The sequence below is a fragment of the Ascaphus truei genome, chromosome 1 (assembly GCF_040206685.1).
Source record: "Ascaphus truei isolate aAscTru1 chromosome 1, aAscTru1.hap1, whole genome shotgun sequence".
Taxonomy (NCBI): domain Eukaryota; kingdom Metazoa; phylum Chordata; class Amphibia; order Anura; family Ascaphidae; genus Ascaphus; species Ascaphus truei.
Window position 1 is genome coordinate 217,261,297 of NC_134483.1, and position 27,514 is coordinate 217,288,810.

The following is a 27,514-nucleotide window of genomic DNA, read 5'->3' on the forward strand; positions in this document are numbered from 1 at the left end:
TACTTACATACGTGACGATAATAATATGAAGTAAGGAATGTGAAGCATAACAATTCTGTAAACCTTTAATAACACCATTAATTATTTATAAGTTGATCATGATGTTGAAAGTATGAGCCAAAATACATATATAATCATTTACAGTAGTTCAGTTGTAAGATAACACTATGCAGAGTAGTGAATACAGCATTTGTTTTTCACTTAATACACAATATTCTGCATGTAACGATGCACACATTGTATTGTTGGTTTGAAAGAAGATTAATACAAGAATAAAGGTGTTAAAAATAAACATACCGTAGCCAGCCGAAGTTCTTATCATTCCATAGAAAATGTGCAGTTCGTTGGAGAGAGCAGCATCCTAAGATTATACACACAATGCGATGTTACACACACAACGAGATTATTACAGATTATATGATATGTATTGTTAAAACTTACATGGGAAAAAAATAGCAATTAAGGTACTGCGAGTCTCCACCCCACTGGCTATATGGTCCCTAACCACTGCAGGAGGCACGAGAGGATCCTCCTCTAAATCATCACGAATGTTGCCTTGAAGATTGTGATGTAGTGCTATGTTGTGCAGAATGCAACAACAAATCACTATGTCACCAACCTTCGCTGGCGAATACTGTAGCGCACCACCAGATCAATCAAGACACCTAAAACGACTTTTCAACCCTCCAAATGTCCTCTCGATCACATTTCTTTGCATCTACTCTGACCTGACGTGTTCTGATCAACGCAACTTTCGCGTTTGCTAAGGTTGCATTGCTTAGTGCATCCCGCTTAAGGGCAGAATTTCACGCAAACAAGGTTGCGATCGAGCAAAGTTGGACTTAGAAAAAATTACTGAAAAAAGTCATTTTTAGACCGCAAAGTGCCTGTTTGCGTTGCTTAGTGCATCGGGTTGAGCTAAAAATCACGATCGAAGAGCACTTTGAAGTCTAAAAGTGACTTAACGGAGCTTAGTGCATAGCCCCCTTAGTGTGGAGGCCAATAGAAGGCTAAAGCCTGGGGCACTTAGCTACATCAACATAAAATATTTTATTACCACTACTGTAACAATACACTAATGGGTCAAAATGTAAATCTTTTATATAACAACAGTTTAGAAAAAAATAACTATTAATAACTTTATAATATAAAATTTAGAGATTAGGAAAGTGACAGATTTTTATTTCCTTCCCCTTTTGGATCTGGCTGCTGAGCAAGCAGTTATGTCGCCTGGTTGGCGTCTTATTCTACTATATGGAGATATGGAGTTTCCATCAGTTATCTGGGAACTACCACTTAAAAGCAACAAAAGCTGCCGCTGTGCTTGCCATCGAAGATGTACACAGTATTTCCCTAGCTTGCTGAATGACTCCAGCTAAATTATTTATACAGTAGCAGCTGTTGTTTGGGTGGTTTGGTGATGCATGCCTGCTGCCATCTGTGATAAAACAGCTTTGGTTAGGCTGACCTGAACCACAGCCACACTGTTGTCTCTGCATACTGTAGCTGAAACTGAATATGTCTAAAGTTTCTGGACATTCATCTGCAACATTTCAGATGCACCTAAGAAGTGTCTCTTGTTTGGCCAATATGGCCCTATCATAATCCCCTTTGGACCTGACAGTCACTGCTGTGACACTAACTTGTCCCAATTTCTGGTATCATGGGCTGTTCAGATAGAGAAGGAGGGAATGTAAACTTCTCAAGTTGTAGGATTATAGTTTCCTCCCCTTCACTAGCGACAAGTTGTGATTCCTGCTCAGGTGACCTTTCAATGAGCACAGGTGTGGAAGGCATAGCGCTGGTCACTTGCGATGGTCCTAAATGAAGAAAAGTGCAAATATATTAAAACCGATGCAATGACAAACAATGTACTTATTAAAAACACATTCTAATTTAAAAAAATTTTTTTTTAAGATTTCTCCCTTACCTTTTAGCCTATTAATTATCTTAGGACTATGATCATTTACCTGTAGACCGACCATTTTTAATTTTTTTACAATAATCAGGGTACCAATCATCATTTGGAAAGCTACGTTGAGAAACATTGATAAAATAGTACAGTAGTTTACGGCTTCTAAATTATGGTTGATGGGTGAAAACATGAGTTATATTTTTATTTATTGTTGGAGCTATGATAATTTTAACAAACTGTATTAGGAGATTTTAAAATCACTTAATGTTTTTTAATTGATAAAACTATGTTTCATTTAGATCCGGATCAATAAAAGGGTTGTAAGTTTTAACACAACTTTACTTCCTTTTATTAGAATGGGAGTAAAAGTGTGCTAAAGATTAACAAGCTTTTGTGGATCTAAGCCTTAATGTACGGTATGTTAAGGAAAAATTCCCCTTTAAGGGAATGATAGACAAACATTACTTGATTTGTATGTAAATAACAGAGTAAACTCAAGAGATTGAGTTCAAAAGCACCCCTCTATTTGCACTCATTACCTAGTACTTGTGTATGTTTCTGAGGCCAAAAAATGATGAATCCCTTAGCTAGAAACTAAAAGCGGAAAACGACGAAAAACAAAAAAGATTTAATACATATTTAATCATACACCCAAAAGTTTAAAATACGTGAATATAGTTCCCCTCAGAGGAGCAATGGGGAAGTGGAGGTATATATCAATCTTTGTAGCTGTACTAATTAATATTAGCAGAAAGTATCCCTATCTTCCCCTGCGGTAAAGAATTACATGTGATACCCACTCAAGCTTCACTGTGTAATTGCAATTGCCTTAGTAGGTAGTGTGACAAACGGCTTACTCCGGGGCTCCGTCGTTTGTCCGGGACTGTTTAGAACACGGTCTTTTAGGGTAGGTTAAATGATGAGGCGTCACGTACTGTTCCTTTAAACAGGCTATGCCTGGTTTATTCAGTCCCAGGCACTGAGACTGCCACAGTGCATACAACAGAAAACAGATCAAAACAAAAGCTGCTCATCTGAGCGATAACTTAACTTAGATATCCCTGACTCAGGGTTGGAAGTGGCTTTTCCACTCCCAACAACAAAACAAGGTACTTTTGCAGTCTTATACAAATGAACAGAAAGATTGAACCTGTTTGGGGAAGAGGCTTCTTCCCTCTGTAGTTCAGCAGCCTTCCAGCCTCCTGGCTCTTGTGGAGAGACCAGAGCAAACAGGAAAACAGTCTTACATACCTGATTCCTAATTAGCATGACAGGTGACAGAAATCAGGCAGCAGACAAACTCTGGTCTGGATCTCTCATCCCTCAGTTCCAGCGCTTGCCAAACTGTGGGATGGAGTGTATGTATTATAAGGCTGCACTCCCAGGCCAAACAGGATAGAAACTGTTTAGTATCCTGGGAGCCCTATATACGGAATTTATTACCATCCCCTGGTTTCTGTCACATATCCTCCCCCCCAGCTCAGACCTCGAGGGATGAGCGACCATGGATATTAGGGAGTGCATCCTTGACAACCCGTCAGCATTGCCATGTTTGTGCCCTGACCTGTGTTCCACAGAAAATTTAAAGGGTTGTAGGCTTAGGAACCACCTGGTCACTCTAGCATTCTTTTCCCTGTTTTGACACATCCAGGTAAGGGGTGCATGATCTGTGACCAACCGGAATTTTCTCCCCAACAGGTAGTATTTGAGCGTCTCTACAGCCCACTTTATTGCGAGACACTCTTTCTCTACTATGGAGTAATTTTTCTCCTGGGGATTTAGTTTCCTACTTAAATAAAGGATGGGGTGCTCCTCACCTTGAGACTCCTGGGAGAGTACCGCCCCCAGCCCTACCTCAGATGCGTCGGTTTGGACTACGAACTCTTTGGAGAAGTCAGGTGTGACCAACACTGGTTGGGCACAGAGAGCTTCTTTCAGGCTTCTAAAGGCTTGTTCGGTTTCGGGGGACCACTTTACCATTAGTGGTCCTCTTGCTTTTGTGAGGTCAGTTAGTGGGGTTGCCTTAGTTGCAAAATTGGGAATAAACCTTCTATAGTACCCAATTAACCCCAAAAAGGTCCTTACTTGTTTTTTTGTAACTGGCCTTGGCCAATTTTGTATCGCCTCCACTTTGAGTGTTTGGGGTTTGAGTAAACCTCTGCCAATAGAATATCCCAGATACTTGGCCTCCTCCAGACCAATAGTGCATTTAGCGGGGTTAGCAGTTAGTCCAGCAGACCGGACTGCGTCAAGCACAGCTTGGACCTTTGGAAGGTGGGATTGCCAATCTTCACTATGGATTACCACATCATCCAGGTAGGCGGCAGCATACCGAGCATGTGGTTTTAAAATTTTATCCATCATTCTTTGGAATGTGGCGGGAGCTCCATGTAAGCCAAAAGGCAACACCTTATACTGAAAGAGGCCGTCTGGGGTTGAGAAGGCTGTCTTTTCTTTTGCCCTTTCTGTGAGGGGAACCTGCCAGTACCCTTTTGTTAGGTCTAGGGTTGTGAGATATCGGGCTTTGCCCAGTCTCTCTACAAGTTCATCTACCCTGGGCATAGGATAAGTATCAAATTTTGACACCGCGTTTAGTTTCCGGTAGTCATTACAAAACCTTGTTGTACCATCTGGCTTTGGGACTAAGACTATAGGGCTGTTCCACCCACTTTGGGATTCCTCAATTACACCTAGTTTTAGCATTTTTTTAACCTCTAAACTTATAGCCTTTCTTTTGGCCTCTGGGATTCGGTACGGTTTAAGGTTAACTCGGACCCCCGGTTCAGAGACTAGGTCATGTTCAATTACGCTAGTTCTACCTGGCCGTATAGAGAAGATTTCTTTGTTTCTTCTCACTAAATTCTGAACCTCTCGTTTCTGATGAACAGACAGTGTTTCAGCTATGCTAACCTCTGGGTCAGTTTCTTGATTCTCTGACGGACCTGGGGGTACTAGGGTTAACAAGACTTCTCTATCTTTCCAGGGCTTGAGTAGGTTTATATGGTAAATTTGCTCAGGTTTCCTCCTACCTGGCTGTCTTACCTTATAATTTACTTCTCCCACTCTTTCCAAGACCTCATATGGCCCATGCCATTTAGCAAGGAATTTACTCTCCACGGTGGGAACCAGAACTAGTACCCTATCACCTGGAAAAAAAATTCTGACCCTAGCACCCTTATTATACGTATTCCTCTGTGCTTCTTGAGCTTTCTCCATGTGTTCCCTCACTATGGGTAGGACTGCAGCAATGCGGTCCTGCATCTGGGCAACATGCTCTATTACACTTCTGTAAGGGGTAACCTCGTGTTCCCAAGTCTCTTTGGCTATATCCAGTAAGCCCCTTGGGTGTCGGCCATACAATAGTTCAAACGGGGAGAAGCCTGTGGATGATTGGGGAACTTCCCTAATGGCAAATAACAGGTACGGTAACAAACAATCCCAGTTTTTCCCATCTTTATCAACCGCCCGCCGTAACATGCTCTTTAAGGTTTTATTGAACCTTTCCACTAAACCATCTGTTTGTGGATGATAGACTGAGGTTCTGAGATGCTTGATTTTTAGGAGTTTACATAGCTCTTTTGTTACTTGGGACATAAATGGTGTTCCCTGGTCAGATAGAATCTCTTTAGGAATCCCGACCCGGGAAAACAGAACTACTAACTCTTTTGCTATGTTTTTAGCAGACGTGCTACGTAGGGGAACTGCCTCCGGATATCGGGTGGCATAATCTAATATTACCAATATATGCTGATGTCCCCTAGCAGACTTTATTAGGGGTCCTACTAGATCCATAGCAATCCGGTCAAATGGTACCTCTATTATGGGAAGGGGTACCAATGGGCTGCGGTACGCCTTGAACGGGGCGGTGATCTGACATTCTGGGCATGAGGAACAATAATTCGTAATTTCTGCCAGAACCCCAGGCCAATAGAAGCTTCGGAGAACCTTTTCTTTTGTCTTTTCCACCCCTAGGTGTCCCCCCAATGGATGACTATGTGCGAGGTGTAATACTACGTTACGGAATGTCCGTGGTACCAACAATTGTTTAGTTGTAACTGATTTCCTTTTATCAACCCGATATACTAGGTCATTCTCTACCTCGAAGTAGGGGTAAGCAAGTGACCTATCTGGTTGGCCAGGAGTACTATTCTGGTCCCGTATATTTCCCCTTGCTACCGCTAATGTGGGGTCCTCCCACTGGGCCTTCTTAAAACTCCCAGGACTGACCTCTAGGTCAGCGAGGGTCTTATCCGGTTCTGGGGTGGTAAGTGTCTGCTCAACATCTTGATTTGGGGTATTCCCTACCAAAGTAGTGATGGGGAAGGGAATTTTACAGCACTCCTCCTTTTCCCCCTTCTTATTTGGGCCCTCGTCAACCTCCATTTCTGAAAAAGGGAAAGGATTTGTTTCTTCTAATACTTCGTTATGGTCCGCTATTGAACTCTGGGCGCTATTCTGAGCGGGGGACCACATTTTTAGAAAATGGGGAAAGTCGGTCCCTATTAACACATCATGTGCCAGTTTGGGTACAATACCCACCTTGAAATCTAAAGAACCAAACTCTGTTTCAAAAAAAACATCAACAGTGGAATATTCATGATTATCCCCATGTATACAACAAATTGCCATTCTTTGTGAACTGTTTCCCTGTTTCTTCTTAATGGGCAAGAGGTATTCGGACACTAGTGTGACCATGCTCCCAGAGTCAAGAAGTGCCCGAACCCTCTTACCATTAACCTTTACAAATGCCCACAGATGGTTATTCAAGGGGTCCTCTGGGCTAGGGCCCATACATTGGGACAACAGCGAATAAGGTTCCACGCTGTTGCATTGCATGGGCTCATCATTTAGTGGGCAGATTTTTGCTGTGTGGCCCCTCTCATGACAATTTACACATTTAGGTACATAGTCTGTGTCCCACTTAGAGCCTTTTCCCGGCTCCCCATGTTGGCTATTGCCCTTAGTGTGCGAACCACTGTTGCTGGTGCTGCGTGAAGGTGGTCGCCGCTCTTCAGCGCCCCTTAACCCCGGTACCCTTTTACCGTCTCTGGAAGAGTCCTGGAACCTCGGGTAGTGGGGTTGCTCCACGACTGTGGGTTGCGGGTGCTCTTCTGCTGCATTGTACCTTTCTACGAGGGCCACAAGCTCATCCGCATTGTGGGGGTCACTCCGACTGACCCAACGGCGTAAGGCAGAGGGAAGTTTCCTCAAGAACTGGTCCATGACCAACCGTTCCACGATGTGGCTGGCTGAGTTGATCTCGGGTTGTAGCCACTTCCGGGCGAGGTAGATGAGGTCATACATCTGGCTTCGGGTGGCCTTATCCATCGTGAAGGACCATGCGTGAAACCTTTGGGCGCGAACAGCCGTGGTTACGCCGAGGCGGGCGAGGATCTCGAACTTCAATTTTGCATAGACGTTAGCTTCGGCTGGCTCTAGATCAAAGTAAGCCTTCTGGGGTTCGCCGCTTAGGAAGGGTGCGATTAGACCAGCCCACTCAGCTTCTGGCCATCCCTCTCTCTGTGCCGTGCGTTCAAACGTGAGAAGATAGGCTTCCACATCATCCGAGGGTCCCATCTTCTGAAGGTAGTGGCTTGCCCTGGTCATTTTCGGAACTTGGGCAGCCACTGCCAGTGGAAGGTTACTGATAGTCCCCCTCAGGATCTCGAGTTCCTGCTGTAAGCCCTGAGCGAACCGCTGTTGCTCCTCTCTCAGCAAGCGGTTTGTCTCTTGCTGGTTTGCATTCGCGTTTTGCAGGGCTTCATTCGTCTGTTGCTGGTTTGCATTCGCCTGTTGCTGGTTTGCATTAATCTCTTGCTGGGCTATTAGCAGCTGTTGCTGGGCTGCATTCGTCTGCTGCTGGTTTGCATTAGTTTCTTGCTGGGCTATTAACAGCTGTTGCTGGGTTTCATTCGCGTCTTTCTGGGCAGCGACATTGCGTACCAGCGCACCCACCACGTCTTCCATCTTGTTTGCAGAGGATGAAAAAACTTTTTTTTTTTTCTTTCAAAGTTCTTTAACCCGCAGACCTTTTAGTGTTCTGCCCGCATTCTCCACCATATGTGACAAACGGCTTACTCCGGGGCTCCGTCGTTTGTCCGGGACTGTTTAGAACACGGTCTTTTAGGGTAGGTTAAATGATGAGGCGTCACGTACTGTTCCTTTAAACAGGCTATGCCTGGTTTATTCAGTCCCAGGCACTGAGACTGCCACAGTGCATACAACAGAAAACAGATCAAAACAAAAGCTGCTCATCTGAGCGATAACTTAACTTAGATATCCCTGACTCAGGGTTGGAAGTGGCTTTTCCACTCCCAACAACAAAACAAGGTACTTTTGCAGTCTTATACAAATGAACAGAAAGATTGAACCTGTTTGGGGAAGAGGCTTCTTCCCTCTGTAGTTCAGCAGCCTTCCAGCCTCCTGGCTCTTGTGGAGAGACCAGAGCAAACAGGAAAACAGTCTTACATACCTGATTCCTAATTAGCATGACAGGTGACAGAAATCAGGCAGCAGACAAACTCTGGTCTGGATCTCTCATCCCTCAGTTCCAGCGCTTGCCAAACTGTGGGATGGAGTGTATGTATTATAAGGCTGCACTCCCAGGCCAAACAGGATAGAAACTGTTTAGTATCCTGGGAGCCCTATATACGGAATTTATTACCATCCCCTGGTTTCTGTCACATATCCTCCCCCCCAGCTCAGACCTCGAGGGATGAGCGACCATGGATATTAGGGAGTGCATCCTTGACAACCCGTCAGCATTGCCATGTTTGTGCCCTGACCTGTGTTCCACAGAAAATTTAAAGGGTTGTAGGCTTAGGAACCACCTGGTCACTCTAGCATTCTTTTCCCTGTTTTGACACATCCAGGTAAGGGGTGCATGATCTGTGACCAACCGGAATTTTCTCCCCAACAGGTAGTATTTGAGCGTCTCTACAGCCCACTTTATTGCGAGACACTCTTTCTCTACTATGGAGTAATTTTTCTCCTGGGGATTTAGTTTCCTACTTAAATAAAGGATGGGGTGCTCCTCACCTTGAGACTCCTGGGAGAGTACCGCCCCCAGCCCTACCTCAGATGCGTCGGTTTGGACTACGAACTCTTTGGAGAAGTCAGGTGTGACCAACACTGGTTGGGCACAGAGAGCTTCTTTCAGGCTTCTAAAGGCTTGTTCGGTTTCGGGGGACCACTTTACCATTAGTGGTCCTCTTGCTTTTGTGAGGTCAGTTAGTGGGGTTGCCTTAGTTGCAAAATTGGGAATAAACCTTCTATAGTACCCAATTAACCCCAAAAAGGTCCTTACTTGTTTTTTTGTAACTGGCCTTGGCCAATTTTGTATCGCCTCCACTTTGAGTGTTTGGGGTTTGAGTAAACCTCTGCCAATAGAATATCCCAGATACTTGGCCTCCTCCAGACCAATAGTGCATTTAGCGGGGTTAGCAGTTAGTCCAGCAGACCGGACTGCGTCAAGCACAGCTTGGACCTTTGGAAGGTGGGATTGCCAATCTTCACTATGGATTACCACATCATCCAGGTAGGCGGCAGCATACCGAGCATGTGGTTTTAAAATTTTATCCATCATTCTTTGGAATGTGGCGGGAGCTCCATGTAAGCCAAAAGGCAACACCTTATACTGAAAGAGGCCGTCTGGGGTTGAGAAGGCTGTCTTTTCTTTTGCCCTTTCTGTGAGGGGAACCTGCCAGTACCCTTTTGTTAGGTCTAGGGTTGTGAGATATCGGGCTTTGCCCAGTCTCTCTACAAGTTCATCTACCCTGGGCATAGGATAAGTATCAAATTTTGACACCGCGTTTAGTTTCCGGTAGTCATTACAAAACCTTGTTGTACCATCTGGCTTTGGGACTAAGACTATAGGGCTGTTCCACCCACTTTGGGATTCCTAAATTACACCTAGTTTTAGCATTTTTTTAACCTCTAAACTTATAGCCTTTCTTTTGGCCTCTGGGATTCGGTACGGTTTAAGGTTAACTCGGACCCCCGGTTCAGAGACTAGGTCATGTTCAATTACGCTAGTTCTACCTGGCCGTATAGAGAAGATTTCTTTGTTTCTTCTCACTAAATTCTGAACCTCTCGTTTCTGATGAACAGACAGTGTTTCAGCTATGCTAACCTCTGGGTCAGTTTCTTGATTCTCTGACGGACCTGGGGGTACTAGGGTTAACAAGACTTCTCTATCTTTCCAGGGCTTGAGTAGGTTTATATGGTAAATTTGCTCAGGTTTCCTCCTACCTGGCTGTCTTACCTTATAATTTACTTCTCCCACTCTTTCCAAGACCTCATATGGCCCATGCCATTTAGCAAGGAATTTACTCTCCACGGTGGGAACCAGAACTAGTACCCTATCACCTGGAAAAAAAATTCTGACCCTAGCACCCTTATTATACGTATTCCTCTGTGCTTCTTGAGCTTTCTCCATGTGTTCCCTCACTATGGGTAGGACTGCAGCAATGCGGTCCTGCATCTGGGCAACATGCTCTATTACACTTCTGTAAGGGGTAACCTCGTGTTCCCAAGTCTCTTTGGCTATATCCAGTAAGCCCCTTGGGTGTCGGCCATACAATAGTTCAAACGGGGAGAAGCCTGTGGATGATTGGGGAACTTCCCTAATGGCAAATAACAGGTACGGTAACAAACAATCCCAGTTTTTCCCATCTTTATCAACCGCCCGCCGTAACATGCTCTTTAAGGTTTTATTGAACCTTTCCACTAAACCATCTGTTTGTGGATGATAGACTGAGGTTCTGAGATGCTTGATTTTTAGGAGTTTACATAGCTCTTTTGTTACTTGGGACATAAATGGTGTTCCCTGGTCAGATAGAATCTCTTTAGGAATCCCGACCCGGGAAAACAGAACTACTAACTCTTTTGCTATGTTTTTAGCAGACGTGCTACGTAGGGGAACTGCCTCCGGATATCGGGTGGCATAATCTAATATTACCAATATATGCTGATGTCCCCTAGCAGACTTTATTAGGGGTCCTACTAGATCCATAGCAATCCGGTCAAATGGTACCTCTATTATGGGAAGGGGTACCAATGGGCTGCGGTACGCCTTGAACGGGGCGGTGATCTGACATTCTGGGCATGAGGAACAATAATTCGTAATTTCTGCCAGAACCCCAGGCCAATAGAAGCTTCGGAGAACCTTTTCTTTTGTCTTTTCCACCCCTAGGTGTCCCCCCAATGGATGACTATGTGCGAGGTGTAATACTACGTTACGGAATGTCCGTGGTACCAACAATTGTTTAGTTGTAACTGATTTCCTTTTATCAACCCGATATACTAGGTCATTCTCTACCTCGAAGTAGGGGTAAGCAAGTGACCTATCTGGTTGGCCAGGAGTACTATTCTGGTCCCGTATATTTCCCCTTGCTACCGCTAATGTGGGGTCCTCCCACTGGGCCTTCTTAAAACTCCCAGGACTGACCTCTAGGTCAGCGAGGGTCTTATCCGGTTCTGGGGTGGTAAGTGTCTGCTCAACATCTTGATTTGGGGTATTCCCTACCAAAGTAGTGATGGGGAAGGGAATTTTACAGCACTCCTCCTTTTCCCCCTTCTTATTTGGGCCCTCGTCAACCTCCATTTCTGAAAAAGGGAAAGGATTTGTTTCTTCTAATACTTCGTTATGGTCCGCTATTGAACTCTGGGCGCTATTCTGAGCGGGGGACCACATTTTTAGAAAATGGGGAAAGTCGGTCCCTATTAACACATCATGTGCCAGTTTGGGTACAATACCCACCTTGAAATCTAAAGAACCAAACTCTGTTTCAAAAAAAACATCAACAGTGGAATATTCATGATTATCCCCATGTATACAACAAATTGCCATTCTTTGTGAACTGTTTCCCTGTTTCTTCTTAATGGGCAAGAGGTATTCGGACACTAGTGTGACCATGCTCCCAGAGTCAAGAAGTGCCCGAACCCTCTTACCATTAACCTTTACAAATGCCCACAGATGGTTATTCAAGGGGTCCTCTGGGCTAGGGCCCATACATTGGGACAACAGCGAATAAGGTTCCACGCTGTTGCATTGCATGGGCTCATCATTTAGTGGGCAGATTTTTGCTGTGTGGCCCCTCTCATGACAATTTACACATTTAGGTACATAGTCTGTGTCCCACTTAGAGCCTTTTCCCGGCTCCCCATGTTGGCTATTGCCCTTAGTGTGCGAACCACTGTTGCTGGTGCTGCGTGAAGGTGGTCGCCGCTCTTCAGCGCCCCTTAACCCCGGTACCCTTTTACCGTCTCTGGAAGAGTCCTGGAACCTCGGGTAGTGGGGTTGCTCCACGACTGTGGGTTGCGGGTGCTCTTCTGCTGCATTGTACCTTTCTACGAGGGCCACAAGCTCATCCGCATTGTGGGGGTCACTCCGACTGACCCAACGGCGTAAGGCAGAGGGAAGTTTCCTCAAGAACTGGTCCATGACCAACCGTTCCACGATGTGGCTGGCTGAGTTGATCTCGGGTTGTAGCCACTTCCGGGCGAGGTAGATGAGGTCATACATCTGGCTTCGGGTGGCCTTATCCATCGTGAAGGACCATGCGTGAAACCTTTGGGCGCGAACAGCCGTGGTTACGCCGAGGCGGGCGAGGATCTCGAACTTCAATTTTGCATAGACGTTAGCTTCGGCTGGCTCTAGATCAAAGTAAGCCTTCTGGGGTTCGCCGCTTAGGAAGGGTGCGATTAGACCAGCCCACTCAGCTTCTGGCCATCCCTCTCTCTGTGCCGTGCGTTCAAACGTGAGAAGATAGGCTTCCACATCATCCGAGGGTCCCATCTTCTGAAGGTAGTGGCTTGCCCTGGTCATTTTCGGAACTTGGGCAGCCACTGCCAGTGGAAGGTTACTGATAGTCCCCCTCAGGATCTCGAGTTCCTGCTGTAAGCCCTGAGCGAACCGCTGTTGCTCCTCTCTCAGCAAGCGGTTTGTCTCTTGCTGGTTTGCATTCGCGTTTTGCAGGGCTTCATTCGTCTGTTGCTGGTTTGCATTCGCCTGTTGCTGGTTTGCATTAATCTCTTGCTGGGCTATTAGCAGCTGTTGCTGGGCTGCATTCGTCTGCTGCTGGTTTGCATTAGTTTCTTGCTGGGCTATTAACAGCTGTTGCTGGGTTTCATTCGCGTCTTTCTGGGCAGCGACATTGCGTACCAGCGCACCCACCACGTCTTCCATCTTGTTTGCAGAGGATGAAAAAACTTTTTTTTTTTTCTTTCAAAGTTCTTTAACCCGCAGACCTTTTAGTGTTCTGCCCGCATTCTCCACCATATGTGACAAACGGCTTACTCCGGGGCTCCGTCGTTTGTCCGGGACTGTTTAGAACACGGTCTTTTAGGGTAGGTTAAATGATGAGGCGTCACGTACTGTTCCTTTAAACAGGCTATGCCTGGTTTATTCAGTCCCAGGCACTGAGACTGCCACAGTGCATACAACAGAAAACAGATCAAAACAAAAGCTGCTCATCTGAGCGATAACTTAACTTAGATATCCCTGACTCAGGGTTGGAAGTGGCTTTTCCACTCCCAACAACAAAACAAGGTACTTTTGCAGTCTTATACAAATGAACAGAAAGATTGAACCTGTTTGGGGAAGAGGCTTCTTCCCTCTGTAGTTCAGCAGCCTTCCAGCCTCCTGGCTCTTGTGGAGAGACCAGAGCAAACAGGAAAACAGTCTTACATACCTGATTCCTAATTAGCATGACAGGTGACAGAAATCAGGCAGCAGACAAACTCTGGTCTGGATCTCTCATCCCTCAGTTCCAGCGCTTGCCAAACTGTGGGATGGAGTGTATGTATTATAAGGCTGCACTCCCAGGCCAAACAGGATAGAAACTGTTTAGTATCCTGGGAGCCCTATATACGGAATTTATTACCATCCCCTGGTTTCTGTCACAGTAGTATGGTGATGTGGTTGACAAATAAAGGCTATTAATCATTAGTACAGAGTAAAAACCACAAAAAAACTGTATGGTGCTCAAACATGAGCCACTGGCTACATAGCCCATAGATGAATAAAACACTAAGTAATTTTCCTTGGAGGTCCCATAACTGTCCAGACCATAGACTCCAACGCTGAAGTTATGACCCACTTCCACTAGATACCGATTAGCTGGAAAAAGTCCCACTTGAATGACGAGTGAACTCTCACTGGCTAGTGACCAGACATAAACATCGGATGGGTAAGTGTCAGGTAAATATCAGATATGAATGTTGGAATAACTCACATTTGTAGGGTCTTCGACGGGAACTATCCTCCACAGGTGCGTGCTGCCGTTACTCCGCAATGACCAGTCATCCAAAGAAAGGAGAGATGGAGCACAGCTGATTATAGAAAAAAACTGCTATATGAGAGTGGGACCCAGAATAAAAATCATTTATTGGATCTGTGCAGAATCACAAAATCTGAGCCCTTGGGCCCCCACCAACGCGTTTCTAGCTAGCAGCTCTTTGTCAAGGTGCATTATAGTGCTTACAACTAACATACCTGATATACTCCTATTTCCCACCGTTTGCCACCCTCCATCCGTCGCAAAACCACGTCACCAATAACGCGCCATGCGCGGCCTGGATAGGTGACGTCAGCGCGCAATTTGAGTATACAAACAACAACTTTATTGAACATTTTGTTAAAATTGCATTCAATCCTTACCAAAACTTTATTGCTAACCGGCGACATAACAACATGAAAACTTTATTCTAAATGTATTTAAAAAAAACAATAACAAATCAAGAATATTAATATTGGTAAAGAAAAAATGATAAATTAAAAACAAACTTTTTAAAGGAATAATAATTACTTTAAAAAGCAACCAACAAGGGGATAATCTCCCAAAGGGATGCTTTAAATGTTTAAATTGTATTTCCTGTGGTTATATGGAACCATCTTCCAATTTTGTATCTTTTAATACGGGACAACAATTTCCCATCACGTCCTTCTTTAATTGTGATGCCACATTCATAGTCTATCTCTTGGACTGTGGATGTGGCAAACAATATGGTAATTGGCTTAACCCTATCAGACCGGGTCCGAATCAAGTGACTCATTGTCACGGAGTTAGCATTTTATAGGTGATCAGTTTATTCTATAACCCGCTTGATTTGTATGTGTTGTATGTGTTGTATATGGATTTAGTTACTTGCTTCCACATCTGACATATCTCCATTGTCTATTTGGCTCTTTACTCTCATGCACTGCTCATAGGGTGAGAGACAGTTCTGCTCCAGAGCCTCCTTGGTGAAACTGCTTAGCATGCTCAGTCAATTTTTTACTCAGCTTCATATGCAGAATGCATTTTGTTCCAGCCCACCTCTTCTTAACCATTTCAAAACGTCACTGACCATGGCTCACAGCATTGATGTTATCAATGCTTTTGGCCTAAATGATATTCTTCTCAGATGTTGACATCTTATACTAAAGCTCTCCAAGTAGCTTAGCATATTAATACACTATGCCAATTACCATGACATGTATTTCAGCCTCACAAAATCGGGTCACTTGGATCCTTCTTCTTTGGGCAAGAGCAATAGCAGAGGCCTGTTCCACCATGATGTCCACGTTCTGTTAGATACTGTAGATGTTGGTCTATATTGCTATTCCACTTATTTATATAATGACGCATTGTTTTATTTGTACATCAATGTGTAGGAAGCTATGTGTTGACAACTCAGGTTTAGCTACCTAACCAACATGTTAAAACCATGCGTTAACTATAATGTTAAGTGTGAATATGCATTGTTAAAGCATGGGCTCATTTCGGCTGAAAACAGCACTTATTGCAGCGTTAGTGAGTTTGGAAGATCCTCATTAGCCCTTAAAAAGGCATTAATTTGGCACTAACGGAACTTTGTGCATCTAACCCTAAGAGATTAACAAAAAATAACAGATCATGGGAATAAAAGTAACATTTTGGAAGAGGAGTCCCTACTCTGAGTTGCTTACAATCTAATTGGTAGTTAAGAAGAATGTACAGAGACAGTAGCAGGGCATTCTGGTAAGTGTGTCTGCAATGGGCAAAGCTTTATGTATCATGTGTATAGTATTAGCCACGGTGCTACTCATATGCTTCTTTAAGCAAGTGTGTCTTAAGGTGGGTCTTAAAGGGGGATAGAGAAGGTGTTAGTTGGGTATTGAGGGGAAGGGTATTCCAGAGGTGTAGGGAGTCAGAGAGAAAGGTTAAAGGAGAGAGAGGGCTTTAGATACAAATTGGGTAGAGAGAATGAATCCTTGAGCAGAAAGCAAGAGTAGGGATGGTGCATAGCGAGAAATTTGGGCTGAGATGTAAGGAGGGGCAGAACAGTGTAAAGCTTTAAAAATGAGGAGGAGAATTGAGTGTGAGATGTGGGATTTGATAGGAAGGCAGTAGAGTGATTTCAGCAGGGGAGATGCTGAGACAGATTTAGGAAAGAGTAAAGTGATTCTGGCAGCAGGGTTTAGGATAGATTGGAGGGGAGACAGGTGAGAGGCAGGAAGGCCGGACAGCAGGAGTTTACAGTAATCGAGACGGGAGAGAATGAGGGCCTGAGTCAGAGTTTTAGCAGTCGAACAATAGAGGAAAGGCTGTATCTTTATAATATTGCGGAGGAAAAAGGTTTTAGATACATTTTGAATGTGAGGAGAATGTGAGAGAGGAGTCGAATGTGACCCCTAGGCAGCGTGATAGGGCTACTGGGTGAATGATAGTACTTCCAACAGTAGTGTGGAAGGAGGCAGTAGGGCCACATTTGGGAGGAAGTATGAGGAGCTCTGTTTTTGCCATGTTAAGTTTAAGTCATGCGGAGGGCCATCCAGGATGATATCACAGAGAGACATTCAGAAACTTTGGTCTGTACACCAGGTGCAAGGTCAGGGGTCGAAAAGTAAATTTGTGTGTCATCAGCATAGAGGTGATATTTAAACCCAATAGATGTGATTAGGTCACCGAGAGAAAGTGTGTACAGAGGAAAGAGAAGAGGTCCCAGGACAGAGCCCTGGGTACCCCTATAGAGAGATCAATAGAGGAGGAGGTATTAGCAGAAGAGACACTGAAAGTACGATGAGAGGGGTAAGAGGAGATCCAGGATAGAGTTTTGTTACGAATACCAAGAGTATATAGAATTTGAAGGAGAAGAGAGTGGTCAAATGCTCCAGAGAGGTCAAGTAATATGAGCAGAGTGTAATGACCTCTGTCTTAGGCAGCATGGAGGTCATTAGTTATTTTAGTGAGGGCTGTTCCAGTCGAGTGAGCAGTACGGTAGCCAGATTGTAAAGGGTCTAAGAGAAAATAGGTGTTGATAAAGTGGAGCAAGCGAGAGAACACAAGACGTACAAGGAGTTTAGAGGGAAAAGACAGGAGGGAGACAGGTCGATATTTAGAAAGACACGTAGGGTCAAGCTTGAGGTTTTTGAGTAATGGTATAGCATTTGCATGTTTGGAGTCTAACTGGCTCCTTGGCACCTATAAAGAGTAGTTGTTTAGACATAGAGAAATATAACTATACAAACACTCGAAACCTTTAACCAGCCAGAGAAGTGGTGTATGTGTGAGAAGGAGGACACATCTATTCAATTTTTCTGTTGGCGCTAACACTCCTAACATTGTGGGTACCACGCGATCGACGGGGGATAGCTGGAGTAAGAGATGTGAGGTGAAGGATGCAGATGTAAGACACACGACGCTGAGACACAAAGCTAGCAGCGCCATTTAGAGGCGCATCACGTGACCACTAAGATACTTGCAGACAGAGAACTGCACTGGACAGCAGCAGAGGAGGAAGTGGAGCAGCTAGTGGGTTGTAGTACCCCAAGGACGTGTGCAGCAAACCACTCGACTAAGCCAGAGGCGACAAGGAGCAGAGATGAACTGCTCCCACCTGTAGTATCCCACAGATACTCAGTACAGGTAATTGCAGCCTGCACCAGGTGAGTGGAGTCAAAATATCTCTCCGTTGAGAGATCAAACACAATTGTGAAAATTTTCAAAGCTCTGTGTGATGAGCCAGTAACACTCCAGGTGAAGGGATAAGACCTGTACATACTTAATCTGTGTATGCACATTAACCCATTCTTTCACTTTGTGAGAGCTGCAAATAGTGTGCAAGATATCTCCTTAAGGGATCTGTGTTTCCACTGCTCTTTTACCTCTTCCCTCTTACCCAGCCATATATACTACAAGTACGGGAATACAAAGATTGACTATTCTTACTACCACTTACACCAACTTATCTTTAATTTTAGCATTTTTATAGCGTGCCTAAAACGGAGAAGTTCAGTACTACTACTTTTTTCATTAACAAAATTTACTGCCATATACCATTAGCTGGACTTCATTGGTTTCATTGATACAATATGTTTATATGATTTTTCATTGGAGTCAGCTATTGGTGATAATCCATGTTGGGTTCTTTTTGCAACACCTAGGGGGTTCACAAAGAGGATTTAATAGTCTTAATTGTTCCCCCAGGGAGGACGTACAGGCTCACCATAGAGATCACTAATACTGCAGACAATTTAAATGGTTATATATACAGTATGCATGCAAATACTGTATATGTACATAAGGGGTGCTTTCCAGAGTGAAAAGCGTCTGCTTTTTTAGAAGCTAATACTAAGATAAATGTTTTATTTTCAGTTTAAATGCTCAATATTGTGTTGGTGTAATTTTGCACCCAGCTGGGATAATTGTTCTTTAAGTAAAAGTTTTTGTTTTGTTTTATTTTTATTAAAATTACTATTTGTATCACACACATCTAGAGTGAGGTCTTATTTGGAATTCCTTGGCCTCTGAGACATAGGGTTCTCTTTTTAATTGATTCCATGCGCTGTTGTAAGTTGATGTTTAATATCGGTTTCTAAATTGATCTATACCTTTAAACTGTATGCTCTTGCAAACATGTAATTATATTTTATAAGTGAGCTTTTAATGTCATCTTTGATATTAGATTTTTATTTGATATTCAATTTTAAAAATATGTGTAGTTGTATCTGGCATTAATGTACAAATTCTTGACTTGTAGTTTATATCTAAAATCCATTGGTTGTTATGGTGCCTCAATGTACCTCTTTTAATGGATTCAACCTTTCTCATTCACTTTAACTTTGCAGCTACAGTAGGTTTTTGTAATTCAATTGAAATAGTGTACCGCATGATGCTATGCTGCTGTGGTTTTGTTTTGCTCTGCATACTGCTTCATCTATTTAAACATATTGAGCAATCAATTTAAACTTGTTATTGTCATTTGGGTTTGAAAATTTAATAAGCAATTACCTAAGTTCATTCCTTTATGTTTTATAATTTCTACTGAGATGTTGTTCAATTTCTGAGCTAAAGCAATCATGCCCTCCAGCATGTTTAATTGAATGAGGCTATAACTCAGGGCTGCTCCTGAGTCCTGATTGGATTTTTTCAACTTTGATTTATAGTATGAAATGCTATCTCAAAGATGAATGAAGCAAACAGGAAGTGCAAATCAGACTGATCTTATGAAGATATAATATTCCACTTCTCAATTTCGATAAGAAAAAAAATAATTTTCCTGTGTTGAGTATTTGTGTGGGAGAAAGGTATAATATTAAAATTCAGATAATTGCACAGGGCATGGCTCACTATGATGGCTCACAACACTTTTGTAATGGATTGGGATCCAAAAGATGCTGTAGACATTTATATTATATTTACAATACATTTATAAATGTGACTGTAACATTTATGTTACCTGCTGTGTACTGTATACATATTTACTGTATATTTTCAAAATATTCTACATTTTCACCCTGAAGGGTAGTAGTAGTTACAGTAGTAGTTAGACCATCATTCAATGAGGTAGACACAGGCGATTATTCAATTAACTGCAATGTTTTCTTGCCATTGCCAAATCACGTGATTTGTAAATGCAAATTTAGCTATATAAAATTTGTAAATTTACTGTATTTAATAAGACTTTTTGCTTTTGTTAAATAGCTTCAAATAAAATCTCTTTATTAGTGTAATAATAATAATAATAATAATAATAATAATAATAATAATAATAAACAGGCAAACTGCATGATATTGGTTTTGTTTTTATTTGACACAGAATTACCATAACATTGTGAGATTACAACACATTATATAAATCAGACATTTTACAATTAGTGTTTGTCATTGCTGTTGGGAGAGAGAGAGACACATATAGGGCCCAGGAGTTTTGAAGGAGTTTAGAGTTTGTGAGAGTTTGCAGCAATTTCATTGCATAGTCTTGTCATTATAGTTATGCACTGTATCTATTATTTTCTCATTATCATTGTGAAATTTTGTTATGGTAATGTTTGAATTTCTCTGTTTTGTGCGTGGCAGTTTGCCTTTGTGTTTTCTGTGGAAGTGAGATGCAGGAGTGGAAGTGTGGTAGACAGGATTGGAAATTGAGGAGTAGGAATGGCTGTAAAAGGACAAGGAGTGGACCCGAGGAATGGAGTGGGCAACTGGAGAACATGTCCATACAGTACAAAATATCCACGTTAATGCTGCTAAATATGACCTACTGCTTGAGAAAGTGCTGGACTCTTACAACATGTTATATTTTAGGGTTTCAAAAACTAAACGCAACAAAAAACAAAGAAGCCCAAAGCTACATCAATATGACTAAAATACACAGTGAAATACCTATATATCTCTTGAAAAAGGGTCATTTAGTTAAACCCTTTGGCCAAAGCGTTATAAGCCTGCTAGCCACATCAAGGCATGACCATTATCAGGTCCTAACACTAACTAATTAAACTTCATATTTACCTCTATAATTAGAGGAAGAATGATCGCATTGGATCTGTCACAACCAGCTGCATGCAAGACCTGCTCACGTGGAAAGTGGGGAGGGGTGAGCTTAAACCCTAGGAGGGAGGGGCCATTCTTCCTCTAATAATAGAGGTAAATAAGAATTTTAATCAGTTAGTATTAGGACCTGCTAATGGTCATGCTTTGATATGGCTAGCAGGCTTATAATGCTTTGGCCAAAGCGTTTAACTGAATGAACCTTTTTCAAGAGATATATAGGTATTTCACTGTGTATTTTTGTCATATTGGATGTAGCTTTGGGCTTCCGTGTTTTTTTTGTATACATTTAGCCACGCCCACTAGCACTCCAATTGACACATATAATAATAATATAACAATAGCCTGTTCTTGTATAACTCTGACCCTGGCTCGCCCTTGGATTACCCTGCCTTCTCCAACCCTGAACCGGCTACGAATGACTACGAACTGCGCAATCCAGAACCGGCTTCGTGGTCAAAGGTCGGTGTATTCACATCCCCACCTCAGCCCCTGGTCCAGTCCTGGTTTGTGGTGAGCACGCGCGTTACACCCCTATAGCGGAGGTGTGCTTTTGCTTAAAACATAAATGATGATGATGTACATGATAAACAGTAAATCATATTAGATGTACTACAGTTGATATATTTCCATATGTCAAAAGAGCGATCACAAGTACTATTTTCAAAATCCTTCCTCTGTTGCATATATATACATGCCCTACACAAGCCAAATGGGTAAGAACCCTGGAATTTTTCCTTATTTCTGGAAGAAACTTGAGAGTGGCTACGGACCAGTTTATGTCTAAGATTTTGATATTTTGCTATCTCTTTACAGGGTGTTTGAGTACACATCCAATATCTGAAATGCCAAGAATGATATAAAAAAGGGCAAAGTACTTACCTCTGGAACCCATCATTTTTTCACTAAGCATGGGCGCAATGCTAAACAGCTTATAGCTTTTGGGATTGATAGAATAAATGTGGGCATTAGGGGTGGAGATCAATTACAGCCTTTATTATGGGCTGAAAGTAAATGAATATTCAGCCTTAAAACTGTAGTCCCTTGTGGATTACACTGGCGACACACTTTATTCGAGCTCGGCTAGTCCCACGAATTCGGGTATACCCGGGTGTATTGAGGTTTGTGACTGTTTTCTGCCCGAGTGCATTGAGGTATTTTCCAGGCAGGGATTGAAGCATTTTATTCCCGCTGGCTGCAATACTGCACAGTATATATATATATACTGCATTACAATTCATGAATTTATGCCATCTGGTAGACACGCGAAGCATTGCAGCCTATTAAATCCTAATCATTATCATTTAACAGATCAGCCGCCCGTCAGCCAGGCATGAACCCAGGAAGGCAAACACAACGGGGCTTGTCAGAGGTGAGGAGCGGCGCATTCCAGGTATCTGCCAGGTACATACTGGGTATTTGCTCGAATAAAGTGTGTCGGTGCAGTAAATAAAGAACTATGTTTAAACTGTTTTATCTGGTGCATAATATATGTGTCACTATTAGTGAATTCCTTGACATTCATGTACCATTTTACTTATTTTTTCTCTTTTCAACTTCTGGGTCACATGGTATGTGATGATGTACATAAAGTGCTGACCCTGGTGTGTTATGCTACTCCCGTGACGTGCATTGGGTTGAGCACCAGTGGAACGTTAGATTTGGTCACAGGAAGCTTTGTACATGCTGCGTTGTAGGCTGACATGCGGACGTGCACACATGTTCTGATCTTTGGCGTCAAGCTGATGTTACCGGCCATATGATACCAGTTACACAGATGGCATTTTTGATCACCTTTGAACCAATTTACTGAACATTTATGAAGAAGATAAAGCCACAACTTACCACTATTTGAATTTGGTGATATTTACTTTTATTTTTCTACATTTAAGTTTTTCCTGCTTATTGATTGTCTCAAAACGTGTTCAGCCTTATATATGGGTATTTGTTGGTGGCTTATATAATGTTTATTTAACTATATCACGTATATGTAGTACATATTATTTTTAATTTGTGTTTCTTGGTGCTGGGTTACCTTAGAGCGATGAGGAACTATGTTGATGCTTATTATCATATATATTATGACGTGCTGCATTGCTGGTTTATAATATTTACACTCTATGTTTTCAGTATACTGTACCACTTCTTGACTATATACAGTATACTGTATATTGTGCTGGATGTTTGTTCATTTGTATGTTAATGGTGTGATCAGAGGCGGTTGATTTATATCTGGTTTCTATTTTGTCTAATAAATTCTATTTTGAGTACTCCTTCATCTGGAACCTTGATTTTTTTCTCTATTTGAGATTTAACATTGTGTTTTTGTGTGATATTAGTTCCTGGATGCACCATAGTTTATGTGATATTATTATTACACTGCTTTTTTTACTGTTTTCATTCTGCATGCAGGTATTGTTAAGAGTGCTTGTACTTTTGCTGCATTACCCATCTACTGTATTTTGATCATATTTAAAATGTTTTGGTGCGTTAAAATTTTTGTGATAAAAAGTAGTAGAAACCTTCATAAGCTGTGCATCCTATGATGCACATACATTGTCCCATTAAGGTATTGAAACAATATTTTATTGTTCTCTTTCCATATTCACGGGAGAATACCTGCACCGTTACCCGGAGTTCCAGTGTGAAAGGAGGACTTTTTTCTTTGTGTGCTGGTTATGGTGCTTTGCATGTAGGCCACAATGTATATTGCAAACATTAATTTTAGTCAATATGACATGAAAATATTTGAAAATATATTTTACATAATTCTTCTTAAAAACTACTTGTTACCCAATATATGTAAATACAATTTTCATGGAAATATCTTTTAATCACTTTTTAATTTATTTTGTGTGGATGTAATAAAGGAAACAACTGAAGCATACAATGTAATATGTATAAAAATATATAAATGTTTTGTGCAGCTTTGTAAATTTTATTAGATTTATTTAAGATAAACAATAATGCAGTATATACCCCTATCATACTTTGATCGAAATAATGATTTTTTGGTGATAACAGTAATAATGTTATCTAGCAATACATTTAAATGACACACATATTTTTTATTACCTACTGTTACAACATTTTCATAAGATTAGCTAATGCTATGCTTGCATTTCCCAACATTTCTTCAAAAAGGAAAATTGCCTCAGCTGTCCTGCCATGTCATTCCATTGCCAACTACAACTCTCAGATTCTGAGAAAATCTGAAACACAGAAGCAGCCTTTTGAGGCTCCAAGTGAAGAAGTGGTCTATTTGGCCCTTGAAACAATTACACATCCTTGTCAATCACCACTTCTACAGGAACCCCAAAGCCACCATAGTGAGACCACAAAGGAAGAAAAAATAATGTGAGTTTTTGGCACAGTCAAAATTTTACTTCACCCAAAGGACATACCACGAAGATCACATGTGAGTCAAGAAACAAATGCCCCAGGATATGAAGTTTCTCTGAATAATCTGTATATGCTTGAGATTAGTTCAATACAAAAGCAAACTCTAGAAGACCAGAAGTAGCAAAAAGCAGCACAACACAGAACCACTCCAACTCTGTACACTAAAGTGTGATAACAGAGGGCATAGAAAGTGTGAAGGCAACATGGCCACCTGCAGTACAGTACCCTGGATAGTACAACCCCACGAACAAGTTCTACTGATGAAACAATACCCCTTCAGACAACACAGCCAACTTTGATGGGGCTTGGGCCACGCACCAGGGGAGCACACATGCAAAAGTACAGAAGTTTTCTTTCATCAGCACCAGCACAGAAAATATCTATACTGAAAGTATTACAATAAATTAACTGTTTTTTGGTAAAGAATTGTCAGTCTTCTATTTGTTAATAATTAATATGTAATCATTATCTGTAACTTACCTGTGCAAATTTGAAGGAACTGCTAAGTTCTTTAAAGCTGCAGTTCAGTCTTTTTTTTTTTTTAATTTATTTTTTTACTTCAATAGTTTTATGTGTGCAATCTCTAATTACCTAAAGAACTGTATAGCTGCAGGTCAATTCGTTCTCCTTGTATTAATAGGTCGAAATTTGGTGACATAATTAGTGAAGGGATCTGTTTATATTCTGCTTGTCTGTCAGTGGAAGCTCATGAATATTCATGAGCACTCCTGCACTGACATGTGCTAGAGGGAGGGCAGGGCTGACAAAGGGGTGTGCCAGGGCTTGTGACAGGACATGAAGGGGCAGTGCCTTAGCAAATGGCTGTTAAAATAGAATACAAGAAAATTGGTTTTTAAAAGTTGTTTTTTTAAAAACAAAAAATGCTAACAGTATTTTTTCTTACTAGAGAACTGATTTATTAAAAAAAAAACACACATGCAGGATTTTGACTGAACTGCAGCTTTAAAGGTCAGCGAGAGTGCAGCAGCAGGCACAATAATGTTTGCTACATCTGTAATACACAATTTGTGACAAACTTGTAATTGAAACAGCAAACATAAATACCCCTTATGAGAACATTCCCATGTCTCAGACTGGTCCACAAACCTGCCTTTCCCCATAAATATAACATGGGTAATAGCTTGCAAATGTCATTTCTTGCTTCTTATTCATTTTAAACATATGCCTGCTGTTTTATACAGCTTTTACAGTAAAGCCTGAAGTGGACGGTTAGCAAACCGACAATACTCACAGAAAGCTGTTTCAACCTTCTGGTTCTCATCAATGTGAGAATGGTTACTAAACTAGCAATGTGAAGCTGGTTATGGCCGCAAACCAGGTACACAAAGTAAATTATTGTGAGAAAAATAGTAACAAAACCCCTCCACCGAACAATGCACAGAAAATAAAAATACCACTTACGAGCACATTCACGTCTCAGACAGGTTCAAAAACTTGCCTTTCCCTATAATCACCCGGCATACTATGCTTCCTCGGCAGCTAGGGGTTCTGGGTAATGACATGCAAATGAGCACTCAGTGTGTCACTTTTTGCTTCGTATCCATTTTTACATTACCTTTAAGTTTATAACAAAAATCAGTCAGCTGCTAGAGAGAGTAGTCCGGACCCAGATTTTACTCCAGCAGCATCCGTTTCTCCCGGTCCTGGTTCTTACCATTTGTTTTATCTTTATGTAGCCCTGTTTCCCCCACCACTAAGTGAGATCAGGGGGGGGGGTGGCTGTAATAAGCAGCGGGAGCCTGGGATGAATTACTCTTACCACTATTACTATATACAACACAGATTATTGGTGCAGCGCCTCCACCTGTGTGAAATCCCAGCAGAGTGGGAGCAGCCCCTCTCAGGACACTCTTACAATGAACCACACAGCTTAGTAAAATAGAAAAGGGCTTTACTGTAACAGACCCACAATACAACAGTTACTGTAGGCAACAGACAATAACATCAGTAACAGTTTCACTCTGTACCCCTAATAGTACAACTTCCCGGTCACCTCGCAGGGCTGTAACCCCACACCATGTATCCACACCGTGTCCACAACACCCCAAAGTCCCACACCCAACCTCCCTGTATGTGAGACAGCGCTGCCCACAATGTGTGTGTACTCTGTTGGTGCACTTAGTTACGATACCTGCCCAGTGCACCATCACCTGGGCCCGCTGATCTCTTTGCAAAGGATCCGCCAATCCCGCGATGAATCCGCCTCCGCGTGGGTTGGTGTCTTGCCGGACGATTCCACCATGAAGACAGTCTCTATCACTGAAGAGGTCTGGTCCCAGACCCAAACTTGCCAGGCCACGTTGCACACAGCTGTGTCCCTGACTATATTAGAATACACCTGACTGCTAATGGGATCCGTTCCCTATCTAGGGCATGTCCCTGTAGCAGCTCCAACCTTTCAATGACTGGGGCCTAGCTGGGGGCCTAGGGGATTACAAGTGTAGTGCACCGGGTCCCTGACCACTGCACACACAACCTCCCCTGTCTCACCCCCAGCTTTAACTCCTCACTGACTCTCCTAAGTGCGCCAAATGTATCTCTCCTCTCAGGGAATCCTGAAGCCCTATTTGCTCCCTGGCGTCAGGTGGTAAAGCAGCCCCAGGTGCTGCTGGGTCTTGTAGTCCCCACTTAATCTCTTTCCTATGGGAGCCGTGTGTGCGATCCTCACTGCGCATGCGCAATACTGTCATGGCCGCCGCCTCTTCTCTGCCACTGCAGATGCGCGACCTCCTGCTGAAGCGCGACCTCTCGCGCCAATCCCAAAATGGCCACCCCGACTGCTCTGCGCATGCATGAGCCCTGTGGAGGGAGCCGCCGGCGAGCCCGTCGCCTCCCCGCAACACCCCCCACAGCAGTGGAGCTAAGGTGAGAGGAACAGAGGACCGGATGGGACCTGGCTATATTTACATTGTAAGTCCTTTCACTTTTAATTTGCACTGTTGTAATATCATGTAGTCCCACACAGGACTCTTTCAATATACATACATACTTTATACTTATCTACTGTGCGTTTTCTATTTTTGTGTTTTTGTGTTTTTTGTATGAGAATACAATCAGTTAAGTATTTTACTATGTATTTTCTGTCATATTGGATGTAGCATTTGGTATTTTTGTCTTTTGTTGTATACATTTGGCCATGCCTAGTAGCACTTATTTTGACACACACATTCTTATATATATATATATATGTATATATATATATGGAAAAGAAAACAAACAGGCACACACCTAGTGTATTAACGTATAAAAATATGTTTTTTTAGGAACATGAACTCACTCAAATGCCCACTCACAAAGGTAGTATAAAAACTAGCGTGTATGAGATTAGATCTCAATCGCCAACAACGCGGTCCTCTCAGCACACCACGACATCCCGGCGTTC